General features: G+C 38.4%; 1 protein-coding gene and 1 long non-coding RNA gene across 3 annotated transcripts in view; one reads left to right on the top strand and one right to left on the bottom strand.

Moving 5' to 3' along the window:
* adcy9 (adenylate cyclase 9) overlaps nt 1-22,817 on the bottom strand; it is a 74,006-nt gene that overhangs the window by 23,907 nt on the left and 27,282 nt on the right. The window lies entirely within an intron of this gene.
* LOC141380291 (uncharacterized) overlaps nt 1-22,817 on the top strand; it is a 55,871-nt gene that overhangs the window by 27,416 nt on the left and 5,638 nt on the right. Inside the window, exon 3 of the long non-coding RNA XR_012398065.1 lies at nt 4,582-4,636. This is a non-coding gene — a long non-coding RNA (uncharacterized lncRNA). The remainder of the gene's footprint in view (nt 1-4,581; nt 4,637-22,817) is intronic.

Below are 22,817 nucleotides of genomic sequence, written 5' to 3'. Positions count from 1 at the left end.
GTTTTCTTTGCATATATGGATGTCTTTGTTTGTTACCAACATCTAGTGAAAATTTCAGGTAAACTGCACTTTTAGAAATATGTTTTCTGAGAAAAATGGTGACGTGTTCAATAATTATTTTCTCCCACGAAATATATTTTTTTCAATCATTATTTCATCAATTCTACTGTTCATAAAATTATTGTATAAGTTTTCAAGAAATTATTATATATGATATATATTATATAAATCTCTTTAATGCTTTAAAGTAATTCTTCTACTATTTATGTATCCTTGCTAAAACAAAAAATTTTATAAGCATTTTTTAACCGTATTTCTTGCCAAAGTGATTTTAAAAATCCTGCATTGACTTGACAAGTCTTAAACGATATTATAATATTTACCTACAATCAAAATCTGCACAAAATAAACATCTTGCTTTATGCCACACTATTAATGATTTAACACTAGTTTGTCCTGTAATTGGATAAATCTCATTTCCGCAAATCTCTGCTTCCAACGAGGGCAAACGAGGTCTAATCCTCCGCTGATGCTAAACAGACACACGTCAAGTGCTTTAAAGCACCTGAGGTGGTTTGTTTCACTGCTCATGTTTACATTAAACAAAACTAAGCGCGAGGATGAGCTTCTGTTGTACCAAAACAAACACCTTCAAAATGTCCAATGGAGCAGCTCTGTTGCCCCACAGACGCAAAAACAAACAGTGGGCGATTACAAGCGGCCAGTATCAGCCTGTTCAAACACACGGCTCTCAAGCTAACCGTGTTACACTCATTTATAATCTCTTAAAACACACACACACACGCACAGGCTAAGCGTCAGCGCTAGCACCGCTACGGGGAAATGCCTGAGCATATTTGTACATAATCTACATAGTATAGCCTCCAGGAGCAGCTTTTGGAGTTCCTGAAGCAGCTTCTGTTGGACATGAAAGAGACGCGTGAGGATGAGCAGGTCTGTGCTGTCACTCGTAACTCACCTGAGGCTAACAAACCCTCCTGAGGATCACATCTGCTGTTTCTCACTCACTCTCACACACACACACACACACACACACACACACACACACACACACACACACACACACACACATACACACATACACACATACACACACACACACACACACACACACACACACACACACGACTAGTAAAGAGACTCTGCAGGATTGTTTCATATATTCCTATATAAGTGTGTACTTGAAGTGCTCGTCATGTTGACAGCTAAAAAAAAAAAAGGACATCAAGTGAACATATTGTAAATGTTACTTGCACAATATATATCGTTTCAGAATCCATATCCCAATGTACACATTGGCAATAGCCACATCACAAGACATGCAATCTTGAGTCTGGATTTTAGTTGACCAGGAGCACAGAACAAAGTATGTTTGGAGGTGTAACAAAGATGAATTGTTTATACAATTTGTGCAAAAGAAATTCTTTATAACTTGGAATTTTTGTCTTGTTCATTCATTCATTCATTTTCTTGTCTGCTTTGTCCCTTTATTAATCCGGGGTCGCCACAGCGGAATGAACCGCCAACTTATCCAGTTGATACCCTTACACAGCGGATGCCCTTCCAGCCGCAACCCATCTCCGGGAAACATGCACACACACACACCACGGACAATTCAGCCTACCCAATTCACCTGTACAGCATGTCTTTGGACTGTGGGGGAAACCGGAGCACCCGGAGGAAACCCACGCGAAGGCAGGGAGAACATGTAAACTCCACACAGAAACGCCAACTTAGCCGAGGTTTGAACCAGCGACCCAGCGACCTTCTTGCTGTGAGGCGACAGCACTACCTACTACGCCACTGCCTCGCCCATTTTGGTCTTGTTTCTAATCCAAATCTGTACATTTCAAAGCGAAAATGATTATTTTAATTACCCCATTGGCAGATAATGGGGCTTGTTTTAAGGAAAAACTCGTAATTTACTTATTTCTTCTAAAGCCAAAAACAAAACATTTTTTTTACTTGATCTCAAGACTTTTTTTTAGATATTTGGACAACAAACGAGACAAAGCAATCATTTATTTTGCATTGTGATTATTCATCTTCTGCTCCTAAATGCTGCCAGACTCCCCTGAAACCGGTTCAAGAGAGCAATTTAAACTTTATTGTGGGAATGTATTCATATCGCAATATTTTAATCGCAGAAAAACAAAATATCGCAATATCAGATTTTTCCAATATTGTGCAGCCCTATTTGCATGAGTTGTTGTTTGTCTGTGGATGTTGTTATTCATAATAAAAAATCTATTACCTTAATATCAATATTTTTATGAACAAAATAATGTAAACATCTAATATTGCATTATATATAATGTTTGTGATTATTAATATTATTAACATTTATTGTTGTGTCATCTGTATTGCTATTAATATTAATAATAAGTAGAATAGTAAAAAACCCACCATAATAACAATAACAATGACCTAAATTTATTACAATCAATGCAATATATTACACATTTTAATGTTATTATTATTAACTATATTAATGTGTGTAAATAAAAAAAAATACACACACACACACACACACACACACACACACACACACACACACACACACACACACACACACACACATATATATATACATACACACACACATATATATATATACAGTACATACACACATATATATATATATATATATATATATATATATATATATATATATATATAAATATATATATATATATATATATATATATATATATACATACAGTATATATATATATAAATATATATATATATATATATATATATATATATATATACATACAGTATATATTAAAAAATTCTAAATAATAATTCACGACACCATTTGTACCACGTGCCTTCATTGCTACAAACTAAAATTGTTCATTTGCCATTTAATATTTAATCAACTAAGCCTGAATAATCACCCTACCCCCAAGCAGAATGCCATCAAACTGCTAAAGCACCAAGACTCGTTTTAACATCTTTATAAGTCACCCTACACAGGGCTAATTATAGTGCACATTAAACTAGTCCAAGACAAAGTGTTAACTATGAAAAGGAATGACACAGCAGCTTCATGAGCTCAGCAGATTATTTATGTAGCTAATGTCAATGTGCAAATGCTAACACTACACCGCAAAGCCGTTTGTGGCATCGAGATGCAACTTCAGACTGTGGCAATTTCAAACGCATGTACTTTCCCATCAGCAGCGAGCGCATACTTTTGGCGCGAGTATGCAAATTGATACTCGCTCGTCGTTTCATGCTCAGCCACAACGAGCCACAGACTCACAGAGCCACTTCCGAACGAGCTCGGAGCCAAAAGTACATACAGATCCGTACACATTACAATCGACCGGCGTCCGAACACAATGGGGCCGCAGAGACCACATCAATGAGCCATTCACCAACATCAAGCCCCCTTTAGCCTCTTTGTGCCCGGAGACACAGATTAATAAAGACCTGATGGAACAGAGCTAATGAGCTTTTGGGTCGGAACCTGTCTGAGCTGGAGCCATGTGGTCCGGCGCGTCCCGAGAGATCTGGACTCAAGGAAGTCATAAATAGTCCTTTGACCTCTCAAACATGGGAACTGAAAAGCAGGCTGGGATCAGGGGAGATTCTCGCTGTACACACAACCCCGGAGGCACTGCCTTCTTCCAGAGAACTGCCATAAAATAATTCAACACTGCTGAGAATCTCAGCTCCAATTTCCACTGTAGAGCATTAGCATATATGTGACCACAGACATACAGATGCATGCAAACATTTCAGAAGGTGCATCTTTAGCTTATGCTACAGAGTTTGAGCAGCATACAAGAGCTGCAAACAGTACAGTGCAGGAAACTGTGGCTCTGAATGAAAGCAAGTAAAGGGATTGATCACCCAAATATGAACCTTTCCTCAACACTTAACCCTTATGTACTGTTTGGGATGTTTTCATTCAATCTGTGCTGATTTTGTGTCTTAGTTTGGCCATGAATTTCTGTTTCAGCTGGCAGAATAATTTTTTGTGCCAAATCTTATTTGGACACACATTTTAAGAAAATGCTTTTGCAATTTGACTACCCTTTCATATGTTGGAGATGAAAACAGTCAGCCTTTCTTTTGTTTTTCCATTGGATTGCGACCCCTAGAGTGATAACGTTAGATTAACGGCACACAAAGAGCAGCAGATCGTTTTTTTGTTTGTTTTTTTCAACTTTTTCGACAAATAAAGCTGGCTGATAATTTCCGAATCACGGTTTTTAAAATTAAAGCAAGAATTTACTTTCAGTCCTGCAAGTGTTGTGCCCAGCCATCCCATTGACTGAGGTTAATGTTGAAATTAAACAAATGAATAACTTACTACAAAAAAATACATGGTTGTTTGTAGGGGTGTCAAAATGAATTGTTTCATCTGTGTACTGCGATGCAGACACAGATAATTCGGTATCGGTTCAGTAATAATCATAACCAGTTATTATGAACTGATGTAATTTATCTCATATGCGCTATGTCACTGTAGCTTACTATGGCGAGGGAGGCGAGCGCGTGTGTGTTTGCTGGACAGTCTTTCACTGACACTTATAGCAGAAGCAGTTGACAGAATGAAAGTAAACTACATTTCTTTCCCTCTCCCTCTCTTTCTCTCACTGTGGCCCATTTGACCTAATGGCGTGACTTTTCCTCTCCTTTCGACTTGTACAGCTATACTTTTGGGTACAGAGTTTTTTCCTCCGCGTCTATCATGGATCAGCTGTGATCGCCGCTGCCGTTTATCAGTAGCTATGTTTCCATCCAAAAATGCTAATTAACTTTATGCACAAAACTGGATTATTGCATTAAAGACATGCAAATAAAGCAGCATTTCCATCAACCGAGTCAAAGTGAACAAAATAGTCACTTCCTGATTATCTGGCGCCAAATATCAACAGTAAAAACGGAATTTGCTGCGATAGAAGCTGCGTCAATCTGTTCTTCATCTAATAAATGACTTGCACCTCAGAAGGCAATCCTCACACGCAACGAACGTGCAGTGACGTTTGAAGGTGTTAGACGCTTAGCACAGACGCTCTTGATTCTGGAGGTAATTAATAATGTAATAACACTAATACTGAAACAGTAAAGTAATTTATAATGACCAAAACAACATTTCAGATGTTTTACAGTGTGTTCAGCCTGCTGGTTTGTCCATTCACACACATTTTTATATTTTCTTATAACAAAATCACATGACTTTTATGCGCATGCTGGAGTTTGTGCGGTAAAAGCGTTTTCATCATAGTTTATGCACATCTTTTCTTGTCAAATAAAACTCTCTAAAACTATGCACATCATGACGTTTCCATCAACTTTTTTCATGCGCATATGCAAAATGTGCATAAAAATAGGTGGATGGAAACATAGCTAGTGTCACTATTCTGTGAAGAGCGCCAGCACGCAAGAGCCAATCACAGCCATTTCTGTTAAAACGTGTGACCAATTAAAGGGATGTAAGAAAGAACTTTGTAAACTGGACTCAGAAAGTGAGTGGATTTGTATTTGTTTTTTTTGCTATAAATGCTCATGTTATTTAAAGGTACAGTTTATATATCTGTTTTAAATGGCAAATCGTTTTTTATGATTTAAAATTAATATTATGGCTCTTCTGAGTGTGCCAGTTTAGGTTCAGTTCAAAACACAGTTCAGATGTTTTTATTATAATGTGTTAAAAAGTGTCATGTTGGGGGCTTTTACACAGCTTGCTGTTTAAGGGGTGAGTTGTTTTACATGAATTAGGCCCCGTTTACACTAATGCGTTTTAGTTTTAAAATGGCGTTTTAGAATGAAAACGATCCGCGTCCACACTCGCGTTTTACCCAGTGTTTCTGAACTGCTCTCCGTCCACACCAAAACGCTGAAAACGCACATCACGTGACCACACACACACTTTGGCAAGCGCTGCAGCCCATCTACCCAGATGAGAGCTCTGCTGGTAGGACTTCTCATCAAGCATCTCCCGCTGGATCTAATCTCACTATATTTATTAAACGTGATATTTCATTCATCTTGTTGTCTTTATCTAACGACATATTCCCTGACTTTGGTCATTGGAATCTATTACTTGTTCTCAGGTAACGTGTTTTGGCTGAGCGCAAAGATAAGTTAATGATTAATGTAACCACGTAGCCTACATTCTGCATATTGACTGATCGCTTGCCTTTATTTCCTATAATGTATAAACTTATTGTATGTTATACTTTTATAATGGCCATTATCGATTATTAAAACTGATATTCAGCAAAAGAGAGGGTATGTTTCGTATTTTCACTGAACATGAAAGGAGGCAGTTGTTATCGGCTCCGTTTTGTTATAAATATCCACACAGTGAAGATGACGCTCAGGCAGCACGACGCCTCAACATTTCTGCTGTCTGTTTAGTTGTTAATATTAAAATAAAAATAGGCAGTTCCTTATATCAGGTTTACATTTTATTGTTGAGAAAGTGAAACAACGTAGCCAGGGTGATGTGAATGAAGTTATAAAGTACACTGTTCCCTGTGAAGATTGATGCGTGTCCTCGGTATGTTTTCCATATCAAACTGAGAAGAAGAGATACAGCCTTGATCAAACTTGCGAAGTCTGAACTTACACGGAGAAGATTCAGGACTGAACTGTGTGTTAGGCTACTTAATATTGAGGAAAAGCCCCAATCAGAGAGGCGAATGTCTGCAGCCCCGCCTCCGTTTTCAGATGTCTCCGTCTTTCCCCATCCACACTGAGACGGAGCAGCAGCGTTTCAGAATGAAAACGGCCTCTCCAGCGTTTTCGAAACGCTCCGTTTTCGGCGCTCGAGAACTCCGGCGTAGTGTGGACGGATGGCGTAACCGTAGCAAAACTTATGCGTTTTCAAACTAAAACGCATTAGTGTAAACGGGGCCTTAGTCTTGACTTTTCGCCCAACGTAACAAAGGGACGGAGCCGAGAGCTCCCCCGCTTTGTGTTTGCAACAGACAGGCAGACGGATAGAAGCTACATGAGTGAGAGGATCAGCATTCAGCCGTACATGTACGGCTCGGACACAGACCAAGCAGAGAGTACAAAATCATTTGTGTCTTTGTATAGTTTTACAGGCAACTGTGAGCTAGTTTAAAGTGCCGAGCTTGTACACTGAGACTAATAACCACACACACTGAATTAACTTTGACTGAGGCACCAAAGCCACGACACGGCACACTCAGAAACGCACATTTGCATGTTATTTAAAATGAAACTATTCAGATGGCGCTTTGTATTGTACAAACAATACTTCCGATTAGAGCGATCATGTAGAGAATATTGATCTTGTGTTTAGCCCAATAAGCCTTACATCTAAAAATAGAGCAAGGGTGTTCCTTTACTGATATCGCATTGACTCACACGCTGAAAATGGGGGACGTAAAACAACAAACTGAGGATATGGTGATGAATGCCTGTCAATCAAAACTGGTGGGCGGGGAGACCACACTCCTACATCAAGTTGCAATAGCTCTGAAAACCGCTCCAATTGGTCCACTGTTTTTATGTTGTTAAATTGAAAAAAAGGACTGGGTGTGTTTATATCACCCCAATATGATGGTATATACACTATACCTACACACGTCTGTCCAAACAGCTTGAAAAGTAGATTTTTCATCATAGGTGCCCTTTAAAGGACAAAATTGTATTACAAATAACATAAAAAAAATAAATATATTTATACATTTTAATACAAGAACTGCTGTGCTGTGAATTTTTTTTAAAATTGTTAATGGAAAGCATCGTCAATGCACCGTGATGCACAGAGACATCGAATTAAACCAAATCGATGGCATGATAATCGTAACCAAACCGAACCGTGAGACCAGTGTAGGTTCGCACCTCTAGTTGCAAGTTAGACTGTTGCACTTTTGCGTGTGTCGTCAATATGCCAACCTGATTTCGCCAAGTAGGACATGTTCCCTGATTAACATCTATGCAGATTCTGGAGCAACATTCCAATCAGCCAATCGGAATTAAGCAATACGTTTACAGTTTATGTTAAGTTCAGGCTAACAGATTTATTCACTTCTACATGAACATCCAAAGCGCTTTTACCTAATTTCATTTAGTTTTAAATACTAATAAAACACAATGCATGGTTTTTAATAGCAATTTACCGCATTTTGAGTTTCATCCTAAAATGCCCTCATTGGACAGTACTAAGATGGAGTATGTTGAGTTGACTGCTAAAAATATCTTGGAATCTGCTTAGATGGTAAACTGTCGCTTGAAACTTACATAAATGAATTGCTCAAAAAGGTTAGAGCCCGTTTTGGCTTTCTTTACAGAAACAAATCTTCTTTTACACACTCTTAAAAGCAGCATTTGGTCAAATTAACAGTATTACCAATTTTGGATTATGGGGATTTAATTTACTGATCAGCTTCAAAAGCTCTCCTTCACAAACTGCATGTTGTTAACCATGCAGCAATTGGTTTGTTATTGGTGCGCCATTTAATACTCATCACTGTCAACTGTATTCTCTATTGAATTGGCCTTCTCTCCAATCACATCGACAAATTCATTGGTTTCTGTTCATTTATACACAACTCTTATTGGGGAAAACTCCACTTTATTTACCGTCTCTTCATAACATTCAGGAAAAAAAAATTTTTTATCTGTGCTCTAGTAGTTTTATTAACCTTTGTTTACCCAAAGTTTGTATACCCAAAGCACTTCATTTGGTCACTACTCCTTTCAGTTTTCAGCTGCTGATGCTTGGAATCATCTGCAGGAGACATTAAATCTCAACGCTTTTATTGAAACTGTTATCGTATTGTGTCCCTGCTGCTTTGTATTGGCTTTTTATGTTGCCTCTTGGTAAATAAAAAACTAGTTAAATTCTCCTCTGATTTTAGGAATACTTTACAGTTATGGCTGGGTTTAGGGGTAAAGAATGGGAATAGATAACAATTACAAACAAAAGTAATGTTCCAGGATCAATAAAGATATTAATCCAGGATCGCATCGTACTTGGCAAAATCATGACATGCGTTGTCAATATGCTTGTGTTTATATAGGTCTCTTTGTGTGTGTGCCCAACATGTGTATATTTATAACCACCTCCGAGAATAGTGGGGACTATGACTCATGAGTTACTTGGCATTATTATTTTTGGGGGTCATTGGCTGAAAAGTTTGATAATCCCTGCTATAGGCAATAACAAATGACTATGTGTTGGGTTTATTGGTGACTTCGTAAAATGTTATCAAAGTATTTATCAAAAAATGCAGGTTATAGCAAGCAGAATTGGCACCTTAATTTTTTTTTCCAGGAAGTTATGCAAAAAAACTTTAAATATTAAAACTAAAAGTTCATTCGTTGTTCATCTACAATTCATTTATCTGTTGGTGGTCATTGATTAAGAGGAATATGAGATGGCGAGAGAGAAACAGCAAATGATGTCCTGATGGACTTTATTGATCGCCATTAACGGAGTGAAGCATCCACCCCGCATGCCTCAGCACAACGCTCAGCTTGGGGTTTTGTTTCTTGATGTAAAAGATCTGAAGATTTTTTTGTTCTGGACATTTGTTCTTTTTGAAAGGACAACACTGAGATCACAGAAAACAGGACAGGATCGCAAAAGGTCTCCAAGCTGTGATTTGAACTTCGGTCACACAAGTGAAGGCATGACTACACATTTGAAAAGCCTTACAAGTACAGTAGCAACAAGGAGATATATACTACATGGAGAAAATGGTTAGCCTTCCTATTCATCTCAATGGCACTGGACTATGGCCTCATCTTGTCATCACTGGCTGATGGTAATGGCTGATTTGTGTGGAAATAGAGCTGATAAACTGACTGTGGACGTGCTCAGATTGAGTGAACATGTGCATTGATCCTAACAACATCTGAAGCAGCAGTTTGTGGCTTGCAGGCAGATGTAAAACAGAAGCTGTTAACAACAGTTTCTAAGATCACACGGCAAGATGCTGAGAGTCTTCAAGGATTTACTAATGAGATACAGTCTTGACTGGCAACATGGTGGCTCAGTGATTAGCCCTGCCGCCTCACAGCAAGAAGGTCTCTGGTTTGAGTCCCGGCTGGGCTAGTTGCATGAAGTTCGCATGTTGGTGTGGTTTCCTCCGGGTGCTCCGGTTTCCCCCACAGTCCAAAGACATGTGGTACAGGTGAATTGCGTAAACAAAATTGGCCATATTGAATGAGTGTGTGTATGGCTCTTTCCCAGTACTGCATTGCGGCTGGCAAAATGAATGAATAAAGACTTACTTGGGAAGTCTTATTCTTAATTGAAAGCACAGGTTGAGAGATGTTTTTATTTTTATTATACTTACTTACACTACTTTACTACCTTACCTACCTACCAACTTACCCATTTACTACCTTACTACCTTACATACCTACCTACTTATTACCTTACCTACATACTTACTACTTTACTTACCTACCAACTTACTACTTTACCTACCTACTTACTACCTTACCTACTTCCTTACCCATCTACCAACTTACTACCTTACCTACCTACCAACTTACCTACTTGCTACCTTACATACCTACCTACCTACTTACCTGCCTACTTACTACCTTACCTTACCAACTTACCTACTTACTACCTTCTCTACCAACCAACTAACTACTTTACGTTACCTACCTACTTCCTTCCTACCTTACTTACTACCTTACCTATTTACCTATTACCTTACCTACTTACTTACTACTTTACTTACCTCTTAACTTAATACCTTACCTACCTACTTACTACCTTACCTACTGTATCTACCAACTTACTACATTACTTACCTATCAACTTACCTACTTGCTACCTTACCTACCTACTTACTTACCTGCCTACTTACTACCTTACCAACCTACCTACCAACTTACCTACCTACCAACTTAATATCAACTTACCTACCAACTTGCCCACCAACTTACCTAACTACCTACTTACTACCTTACCTACTTACCTCTCTACTTGGCTACCTACTTACTTTATTTTACAGAGTGCAAGCGATTGCCAGAAACAAAACTGCAATCTACATTTCAAAGCAATGCCCAACACAGCTCCAACACAGGCAGACATTCTTAAAACCAATATAAAGAGGCAAACAAAAAGCAAAGACCAAGACAACAGGTCAAAGAAAAATCCTGAGGTTTGTGTGACTAAACCTGATGGCTAGGATAAGTTTATCATTACATCATTCTGAGCTAGATTACACGACAGTGCATACCAGGATGGCAACATGGCACTTCAGGTCCTTTTAGAGGGGCACTTTCTATCCAAGACTAAAAAGGGCATGTGCACAGCACAGGTTGAGCCCTATGTGTGCACGTGCCTATGCTCAGGTTTACCCCACAATCCAAAGACATGTGCAACAGGTCAATTGAATAAGCTAAATTGGCTGTAGTGTATGCATGTGAATGAATGTGTAATGGTGTTTCCCAGGACTGAGTTGCAGATGGAAGGGTATGCACTGTGTAAAACATATGCTGGATAAGTTGGCGGTTCATTCAGTCCCTAAGCTGATGGAAAATGAATGAATGAATGCACACCAGGATGCTTTGCACTGACGTGCAATGCATGTAACTATAATGGCAATGTGAGCATGCTCACTAACATGCAAAATGGCGGGCATAATATTATCTGTTTTAAATGCCTCTGGCTCTTTCATGGCTAGATGCACTGTTAAAAACTGGCTGACCAATGAGATTGGCACTTTATGTAAATCTAAAATCATATGTTTTTACTGGAAAAACTCTGATAAACAATGAATAGCTTAATCCATTTTAAGTTGCCATCAATAAAAAAATTTTGTGTGTCACCCTCTCTTCATTTTCAGTGTGCTTCTCAGTGTAGAGAACACCAAAGATAAGATTCATCTTGTCAGGCTAGGAAGGCCATGGCAGGTCAGGAAAGGAGAGAAACTCCACATGGACTCACTGTGACATTCCTCATGACCATCCAAAGTCTCCAAAGTCAATCTATTTCTATTACTCTCAAGCACGGCAGGAAGGAAGAGTGCAGGAAGGAAGAGCAGGCACCTTCCAGAAGATGAAACGTTCAGTCATAAATCTCTGTTTCATCCAATTAGTTTGCATGATTTTCTAGTACTCAGACAAGACTTTAAAAAAAGGTTCTGATCTCAAAGCTTTTATTTCTGGTCAGCTAGACCAGTGTTTTCCCAAACCTGTTTCCTGAGGCACACCAACAGTACAAATTTTGGATTACTCCCTCATCTGACCCATTATCTTCAGGTTTTAGAGTCTTCGATGTTCTGATGAGTTGATTCAGGTGTGTTTGATTAGGGAGAGGTTGAAAATGTGTACTGTCGGTGTGCCTTCAGGAACAGGGTTGGGAAATATTGAGTTAGACTGCCTGAAAGTTCGTAACTTGGTGTATGCCGTAGCGCAGGAATTCTCAACCGCTGGGCTGCTTCAAGTTTTACAGCCATGCTTTAAAAATAAAAACAGCAAAATTTCGCTATCTATAATCCATAAAAATAACTTGTATAGCAGTCCCACAACATTCTGATACTCGATGACACTGGAATATCCTGTCAGAAAAGTCTAGTGGCTGGGAATGAGCTTTTTACAGTGTCTGCTATAATGTTAGTGTTGTGTTTGTGTGTTTACATAGATGAATATGGCCAGGATGTAAATACACAGTACAGTTACATACAGCTTATTGCCACATTATATCGTTATGATAAAATTATATATGCCTTCATTGATTTCCTGAAAATACATACCAAAAAATAACAGCTGGAATAACTACAGCAGTCGCCATCGACTGATCTCATATGAAGTAAGAGATTGCAATGACATATGATGATGTGTGCAGGTGTTGTAGTGGTGTCCCATTTCTTAGGGCTAAATTTTAAAGCCATTCCCCTTCACACTCTGTTTCAAGGGCCAAGGGGAAGAGGTAGGGGTACAAATTAGAACTGGGATTGGGCCATTGTGTATTTTTGTGTGAACCATTTAATATATCCACATAGTTGTCCAAATAATGTCCTGTGAGTGTTTTATAATGGACATGCCCCTATACAGGAGGATCTAACGAGGCTCAATGGTGTTTCTGCCAAAGAAAATAGTCAAATAAACCTGCATATGAGCTTCAGATGCACTCTGGCGGAGCTGTTCACTGCTCCTGTCAGCGGTCTCCCAATAATATCCAGCTGCAAACTCAACCGCCATCATTACCAGGTTTGGGGTGTTTTACTGTATTTTACATTTGTTTGTATATTTTTGAATAGTCGATTTTTAAAAGTAGATATTCAGTTAGTCCAATTTAAAGCAATAGCTGGTCTTTTGCAATCTCCCTGTTGACCTGTGGTTTTCTTTGAAGCTCTGTATGCCCAGATCCAAGTAAAATGGGGCCCGATCATGCGGCTTCAGACTCTATTATGATCGGATGTTATCTCCCGATCAGGTCTCTTTGCAGAGGTTAAATGCTAAACGCACTTGGGATTGTCTGCCGGTTATTTTAAGTTGAGGTGCTGTTTGTTTTTATATTATTTATTATTATTTATATTATTATTTTTTATATAAACACTAAAGTCCAAAAGTGAGTGATTTTTATTACTTGATTGGTCAAGCTACCTCACAGAAGTGCTCTGTTTGCTGTTTGTTAACAGCTGTTAAATGTTAAAAAAAGAAGAATTTAATAACAAAAAGGAACATCCTGGATCTTTCTTTGCTCTTCTGTAATGCATTATAGAAGCATCGGATCAGGTTTCGGTAGATCCTCAAAATCAAATCACTCAGACTTGAAGCCAAAAAAACCTAATCGGGGCATCTCTAATAATTACATATGTATACAGTTTAAGTCAGAATGACAAGCCCCCCTTAGAATTTATTCATTTTTTTATATATATATTTCCCAAATGATGTTTAACAGAGTAAGGAAATTTTCACAGTATGTCTGATAATATTTTTTTCTTCTGGAGAAAGTCTTATTTGTTTTATTTCGTCTAGAATAAATTCAGCTTAAGTTTTTTTTAAATGATTTTATGGTCAAAATAATTAGCCCCTTTAAGCTAAAAATATATTTTCAATACTCTACAAACCATCATTATACAATAACGTTCCTAATTACCCTAACCTGCCTAGCTAACCTGATTAACCTAGTTAAGCCTTTAAATGTCACTTTAAGCTGTATAGAAGTGGCTTGAAAATTATCTAGTCAAATATTATTAACTGTCATCATGGCATAAATAAAAAAAATAAGTTATTAGAAATGAGTTATTAAAACTATTATGTTTAAAAAATGTGTTGAAAAAAATCTCTTCGTTAAACAGAAATTGGGGGGAAAATAAACAGGGAGGCGAATAATTCTGACTTTAACTGTATATATAGTTTTAGATTTTATATATGTTTAAATTTTAATAAAATTATGAATAGAAAATAATAGAAGGCACAACAAATATATGATATAAATTATACATTTTAGAGAAAATGTCAGACAGACAGGCCTTCCAAAACTGATCAAAGAAAGAAGTAGGCCCTGAAGTAAAAAAGGTTGAGAACCCCTGCCTTGGCAATTGAAACAAACCAACAACCCTCAGGTCTGATCAAAAGTTTGCCCTCAGAAGCACCCTTTGAAATGTCATTGACGGCATTGCAGGTTTTCCTGCAGAGCATCTGAGTTGTGATCTGTACTGTTAACCGACCGCAGTACGCCTGCCCTGCATTCACTTCCTGTCACATGACCTTTGACCCAAACAACTGTGGTCTTTGCCCTGCTGGGTCACATGCCCTGTATGAACTCAACAGATGACAACTTTATGCATGAAAATAGCTCAAGTTCATCTCAAAACGCATCTTTTGGCTGGTGGAAATTGAACATGCAGATAAGCGTGATGCAAACACAACCTGTCCCTGAGTCTCAATGTGTCTGTTCCTCTGAAAGACAGCAGTAGCTCACTCCCACACTCTCTCTCTTCCTCTCCTGTCTAACCACAATGTTTCCACTCGCTCTGCCAACCTCAGTAGAGCAGACAAAACAAAGGGAATGCAACCAATGATGAAAGAACAATGCAGAGAGGCGATCTAGTGATAAACCTCAGCAAGTGTGTAATGCATTAATTAATAAAGCTGCAATCGGTTTGTCTCTGCAACTGGTGACGTCACGCTGTGAGGTGAAAGGAAAGATGTTAGGCCAGACGTTTTCCTGTTTGCTCATCTTCGGTCCTCTCTTTTTGAATGCGTCTCAGACTGTTCCACTCGTCCGTTAGCCCTCTTTCTCCTTTCTGGCTTCCTGTCTCCAGCTCTCTTTCCGCATGTGTGTCTTGTGTGAACTGTGCCCTTGCTGTTCTGCTGATAATTCTGTTTCCACTTCTCTTGCTTTTCAGAGATGGGCGGGCAATGTAGAGAGACAAGCCGAAGAGGACGGAGAGAAATTAGAGAGAGTGTGTCCTCTGTGGTTTCTGATGACACCATATTAGGACACAGTGATGAGGCTAAGGATACGGCTCGTCTCCCACCGCCCCCATCTCTCACTCTCTCCCATTTCAATTTAAAGCTTTACTGGAATGACAAAAACTGTTTTGCATTGTCAAAGCATAGAGAAAAGGATGGAGGAACTATGTAGTAGAGGACTTTGAGGACAGCACAAAGTCCTCAGCTATTCACAACCTGTTCTTAATTATTGTAATGATCAGATCACCTCTTTGAATATGGGTTATATACATAGACACCACCATTTTGAAATGTACACTATATATATATTTATATACACACACACACACACACACACATGTAACAATATTGTAAATACGTCATACTGCAATAGCAATTTCTTTCAATATTACCGTGCTTGTGACTCAAATTCATAGGTCTTTTGGTGAAAAGTTTGCTCAGGTGAATGGAGCGAATGGGAGGTAGCGGAAACTACAATTTTTATCAGCCCAGGCGTGGCCATGATCATTTGCTGTCTGTTGTCGCTACAGATCCAGTAATGCAGAAATGGAGGGTGCTGCTAGTAGCGGCAAAGAAAAAGAGCTAAAAATGGTCGAACCTAAAGCGGGTTTTAAATCAGATGTGTGGAAGCATTTCAGTTTCTCTCTGTAAAGAAACAAGAAAGAAGAAAAGGTGACAGAAAAAAGGGTATGCAGGCACTGCCAGACTGTTCTAAAATACAAGTCGGGAAATATGACTAACATGATGAGGATTCTTTTAGTCAAGGGGACAGCAGAACACAGCACACTGCTCAGATTGATGGAGACATTGACTTGTACCACCAAGAGACCTCTATCTCACTCATGGCTTGTCCTTTCGAGTGGTGTTTTTTTTTTTTACATGGCTTAATATTTTTTGTTATTAAAATTGAAAAATTTAAGTTCTTGTTTGAAAGTTTACAAATAGATAATTTGTATGTCATTAATCTGTTCAGTGTTGAGGTAACCTGAACATTCTAGCACTTTTTTTGAGTCTCTTCAATAGTTTTGTTTTTCCTTTAAATGATTCAATAAATACCGTACCGTGCCATTCATACCGAGGTATTACCGTTTCGTGTATAATTTTGATACTGTTACACCACTAAAAAAAAAAAATATATATATATATATATATATATATATATATATATATATATATATATATATATATATATATATATATATATATATATATTAGGGATGTGAGGAGCAGCCGGTATTTGTATTTGTATTTGTTGAGGGGGGAAAAGTATTTGTATATGTATTTGTATTCGAGTAAAATTCAAAATGGCGCAAAAATATATATTTTTTCTATTACACTTCTAATTTACGTTATAGTGAAAGTATTGTTTAATTATACCCATTATATAAATTATAGACATGCAATATTGGTTGTTGTTTTTGAACCTGTGACAAGAAATGTCATTGAAAATAAAATAAAATAGAAGCCATTATCTCATCCATGGTTAAACCAACAACTAATAAAATACCATTGTGAATATTATGAACCCCACCACCACCGTTCTTGTTGAAGGACACTGAATAGACAGAATAAAAACAAATAATACTTCAAAAAACTGTTCTTCTTCTGAAAGAACTTCTTTCCGATGCACAGAATTCCAAAAACTAAAATTAGCTAAATAAATCTAAATAAAACCCTGCCTGGGAGATCTGGCAGAACAAAAGTATTCTATATAATACTAAAAGATACAGGCCTGCTATTGTCATCTGCCTGCCACAAAAAAGACACAATTTTTATTTTTTTTTATTTTTATTTTTTTATGTTTGAAACTGACTTGCTGGGGCAGAATGTGGCTGTGTTCATGGTTTGGTGCTTGTGGAGGATTTAGCAGAACATAGCTGTGCTGATTGAGGGGATTGATGCTTGTGGGGGGTTCACAGACAGTATCAGGAGAGGATGCTTTTAGTGCATGTGATAATACATTACATAGAAGGTTGCGCGGTGGCACAGTGAGTAGCACTGTCGCCTCACAGCAAGAAGGTTGCTGGTTCGAGCCCTGACTGGGTTTTCCCCATGTTGGCGTGGGTTTCCCCCACAGTCCAAACACATGCAATACAGGTGAATTGGGTAAGCTAAATTGTCCCTATTGTATGTGTGTGAAAGAGAGTGTATGGATGTTTCCCAGTGCTGGGTAGCAGCTGGAAGGGCAGCCACTGCATAAAACATATGCTGGATAAATAGGTGGTTCATTCCACTGTGGCAACCCCAGATTGATAAAGGGATTTAGCCGAAAAGAAATGAATGAATGATTATGGATAGAAGATGTTGACAGATGTTTAATATCTCTGCCTCTGCTGATTTCACTTTTGCACACATTATACAGTATCAGTTTGTTTTATCTGCAGCACCACTGACTGTAAAATGCTTCCACACAGAACCTGAAGTTTTTTTTTCTTTTGACTGGTGGAGGACCAAGAAATGGCTCAGCAGTAGTCTTTTTCACTCTTTTTCTGGGTGCCCAAATGTATTTGAGGAGTTTCAAGTTAATAAAAAGTGAAGGGAAGCTATGCTAAGGTTAACTAGCCCATAGCATATATCTTGCTGTCTGCAAAAGACAGTAATTTAGACGTACCATATAACTCCCATAAGTGCATACTATTCGACACAACTGCAAAAGCATCGTTTTAACCTTTATAAACGAACGTTAACGTTACTCTGTCAACAGACTATTGTCTAAATTACCGCGCTAACAGAGCTAACGTTGCGTAAACAGATCACCCGGTTGCAGACGTCAATAATGCAGTATAATAGAATATCCCGATTAAACTTCGCTACAAGTTTATAAACTGCCTTTGGAACCCAATTAAGGTACAAAAATCTATTTAACAAAAATAGTGATGCAGTGAAGTATTTTTTTCGCTCAGCCGAGCCTTCTGTCTGTTGCTGTGAAGAAGTTTGTGCCAGACACCCTGGCTGTTTCTCAATTCCAAGAACGCAGAGAACGGACTTGTGTTCTTGTGGAGACCGGTCTTGCCAGGTGTCCTCGGAAGAACGAACTCAGGAGACCGCGAGGGCAGAGAACGCGTCCTTTGAGAAATGGGATGCTGCGTTCTTCCTGATGGTCATGTGACCTTCACGTGTTTTAAATGGAAATTATTTAAACATTACAGCACTCATACAACGATTTATTGTTTTTCCCCTCTTCAAAATATATACTTTGCATAAAAACATTAGAAATATACTCTGCACAATATAAATAAAACAGATTTTAATACGAATTTCAGCAAACAACTCTTAATGTGTTTATTCCTTTATTAAGATGTTCATGTTAATGTTTACTTTCACCGTTTCATTTAGGGAAACTCCTGAGGTAAATAAGTGATATCTCTAAACTTGAATAATAAATCTAAATAAAATGCAGCGCTTCCCACCTCCAGTCGCAATGACTTCTGGGACTTCCAGAGCGAGTTCGGTGCTCAAGTCAGCATCAGTGCGTCCTCGATATCAAGAACACATCCGGGAAGTTTCACGCGTCCTCCGTACTTGCGGTCTTGAGTATTGGAACTGAACTTAGGCAGCTGATGATGACGTTTCACGAGAACACGAGGACGCAAGACCGCTGAAGAACGCATATTGAGAAACAGCCCCTGTTATCTCCGCCCCGCCCTCCGACATGCCGACTGAGCGTCTCTCTCTTTCTCTCTCTCTCTCTCCCACTCACTCACTCACTCACTCACTCACTCACTCACTCACGCGGGCACACACTGTGGTCTCATGAGGAAACGCTGCTTTTTGATATAGTGTTTTTCTTGCTCCCAAATACAAATAATTTTTCAAGTATTTGTTCGAATCAAGTATTCGTAAAAACACGCTATTCGTGCCTATCCGAATACCGTATTCGGGTTCGGCTCCACCCTTAATATATATATATATATATATATATATATATATATATATATATATATATACATATAGTGAGAAAACAACAAGGCAACCATTTTACTTTTATTCGCATTTACATACACTTGTGAAATGGAGGAAGAAACTAATCCATGAACTGTATACTGATAAAAGTTCCAGTCAAGCTCTAACAAAGTCCCATACATCAATAGTCTTTTCTGATGCTTTCTTTAACAAACGGCTGACAAATTACCCGTTGTCGGGTAGATTATTGCATTAATCACCAGAACGTTCACTCATTAATGTTCTCATCTTCAATCCCACACACACCTACTGTATACTCCGCTAATGTTTGAAGGGAAAGGTGCATTCATTCAGAATCATTTTCTTAAAAACTAATCTTTTATGAAAAAAATCTATATTTTTAAACAAGGTGCACTTTCAGATTTAAATATCAGCTGGATATTTTCATTTACTAAGAGCTGTGTTGCACACTGAATGTAAGGTCATTTTTTAAAACAAACCCATAATGGGGCTCTGTAATTATAATGTTAAAAATTTGCACATTTTCTAAAGCTTCTTTGGAATGATAATTATTGAGAAAAGCAGTATACAAATAAACCTTTTAAATTGAATTGTAGTCAAATACAAACAATAGATGTGCAGGACTAATTAATTTACAATTAAACATTCATAGGGTTGCCAAAAATTGCAAAACCCAAAGTTTAGAATTTGGCAGGGTCAGATGTTCGCAGGCATTCCTCGATCAGTCTCCCTCCGCTCTCAATGTTGTTTTGGTTAGAGGGTTTAAATGCAGCCAGGAAGTGCAAAGGGAGTCCCTCTCTTCTCTCCATCTCCACTCTCTCTTTCTCTCTGGTCTTGAGCACACAGGATGACGCACACGCTGAGCGAGCTGCGTCATACTGACACGCATGGACCTACAGCAATGTCCCTCAGCCCAAACAGGGACCAAGAAGGATGAGATGCATACTTTTCCTCTTGTTCCTCTACCTCAGACAAGCATACAACAGCACAAGGGTTTGCTGAATCACTGATACGGACCATATCCAGTCCCAAGAGCACTCTATCATCCAATTGCATGATCAGGTTTACTGCCTCTTGTTCTCACACAAAAAATACTGTACCTCATCAAAACCCTAAGAAGCCAGACTGAAAACAGCAGCTTTGCATCACCTGTGATTTTGCCCCTTACTTTTGGTGAATTTCTTTTTTTTTTAAATACACTTTTGTTAAAAATATACTTATTTTACAAGTCCCCTAGAATTAAACAGTTGGGTCTTACCATGTTTTAATCCATTCAATCACTCTTAGGGTATGGGGCGAGCACTTTTAGCTTTTTAGCTTAGCATAAATCACAGAATCAGATTAGAAGGTCAGCATCTCATTTTCAAAAAGTAGTTGAGTCTCAAGTTCAGTCTTACCATTTGTAAATCCATTCAGCCACTCTTATGCCGAGTTCAGACTGCATGATTTTCAAAGTAGTCGTGTCACAGATGTTTTCACACTGCATGACTATCTGGGCTAGCGTTTCGTCGCTGCTTTGTTTACACTGCAAGATGGATCGGCGACGTGGACATTCACATTGCATGACTTTACTATAGGGAGAATCGCCGACAACTTCGTCCAAACTACGTCTCACAGCCAAAAACATGTAGTATATCTTTTGTTATTAACTACATAATGAGAAAGAAGCCTTTAATGGGGTAGAACATGTACATGTTTGCTCACCTGGGTTTAAAGGGAATTAGCCATTTCTCCTCAACTTAAGTTGATAAAAAACTAATTTCTTTCTGTATGAAACGTCAAACAGACACGGTTGCTCCTGAGTCCTGTCAAACCTCCACTAGTTTTTCCTCCATTTCGTGGGTCCAAATAAACCAAAAAAAGAGCGCTTTTAACTTCTCCCCCAGCCTCCCGCTGGCCTGCAGCAGGTATACACACACGCACACACAAGTGAAAGCTGCTCTCTCATTGGCAGTAGGCGATGGCTGATGTTATTTTCAGTCAAAACTCAATTCACACGGCATGATTTGAATCGCCGACAGCTCCAGATATTTAGCACGCCAAATATCTCACAGGCATCGGCGACTCATCGGCGATTCTCTCAGATCGCGTCTTTGATAGTTCATACTGTGTGATTGTCACTCACGTGCACGAGCAGCGATTTGCCTGTGATTTCAGGCATTTGTCGCCGATTTCTCAAAACCTGTCGGCGAGCCAAAATCGGGGTTAAAATCACGCAGTCTGAACTAGGCATTAGGGTATGGCAAGAGCACTTTTAGCAGAGCTTAGCATAAATCACTGAATCGGATTAGACCATTAGCATCTCACTCAAAAATTTCATAAAGTAGTTTTGTGTGGTCTTAACATTTTTAAAATTCTTTCACCTGCTTTTAGGGTATGGCGAGAGAACTTTTAGCTTAGCTCTGCATAAATCATTAAATCAGATGAGACCGTTTGCATCTCAATTTCAAAAAGAAGTTTCGAGTTGAGTCTTACCATATTTTAATCCATTCAGTCACTCTTGGGGTAAAGGGAGAGAACTTTTAGTTTAGCATAAATTATTGAATCCAATTTTACCAACTTACTCAAAAATTTCAAAAAGTGGTTTCGAGTTGAGTCTTACCTTTTTTTAATCCATTTAGTCACTCTTGGGGAATGGGGAGAGAACTTTTAGCTTAGCTATAAATCATAGGATTAGACGGTTAGCATCTCAATTTCAAAAAGTAGTTTCGAGTTGAGTCTTGACTTTAGTCTTACTATTTTTTTTATCTATTCACCAGCTTTTAGGGTAGGGTGAGAGCACTTTTAGCTTAGCTTAGCATAAATCACTGAATCGCAAAAAAGTTTCAAAAAGTAGTTTTGAGTTGACTCCTGAGTTGAGTCCAACCAGTTTTCAATCCATTCACCCACCTTTGAGGTATGGTGAGAGCACTTTTACCGTAGCTTAGCATAAATCATTGAATCGGATTAGATCATTAGCATCTCACTCAAAAAACTTCATAAAGTATTTTGGATAATTTTCCTATTTAAAGCTGGACTCTTCTGTACTTTGTGTAGAGCAACAGAAAATGAAAAGTAGTTAAGCCTATATGGTAAGGAAGTATACTCTGATCTGGTGTAATAATCAAATAATCACTTTACTGCTGTATCATGGCTGCATATTTCGCAGATTTTAACTGTGGTGTAAGTGTAAGGCTTGATGCTGGGAACCACTTTTAGGTGCTGAATAATATTAACGTGCCTGCTTCAGCCATTAGCAACAACTGGAGCCCGAGTAAATCTTTTAGCTTGTTTTCACACTTTGTAAATTTGTCGGATTAAAATACTCTGGAGAGATTGCTCTGTCAGTGCACTTCACTTTAATTAGTGTGAACATTTACAGTATTTACATGAAACAAGTGGAAAGGGGCCATGGAAAATGTGTGTTTAGGTCTATTGACAGTCAATCTCTGCTGTGGTTGGACTGAAATATGAATTTGACACCAAGCAAATGCATCTAAAGA

The sequence above is a fragment of the Danio rerio genome, chromosome 22, assembly GCF_049306965.1.
Source record: "Danio rerio strain Tuebingen ecotype United States chromosome 22, GRCz12tu, whole genome shotgun sequence".
NCBI classification, from domain to species: domain Eukaryota; kingdom Metazoa; phylum Chordata; class Actinopteri; order Cypriniformes; family Danionidae; genus Danio; species Danio rerio.
The sequence above is the reverse complement of the archived record's forward strand: the minus strand, read 5'-3'. Positions and strand labels throughout refer to the sequence as shown.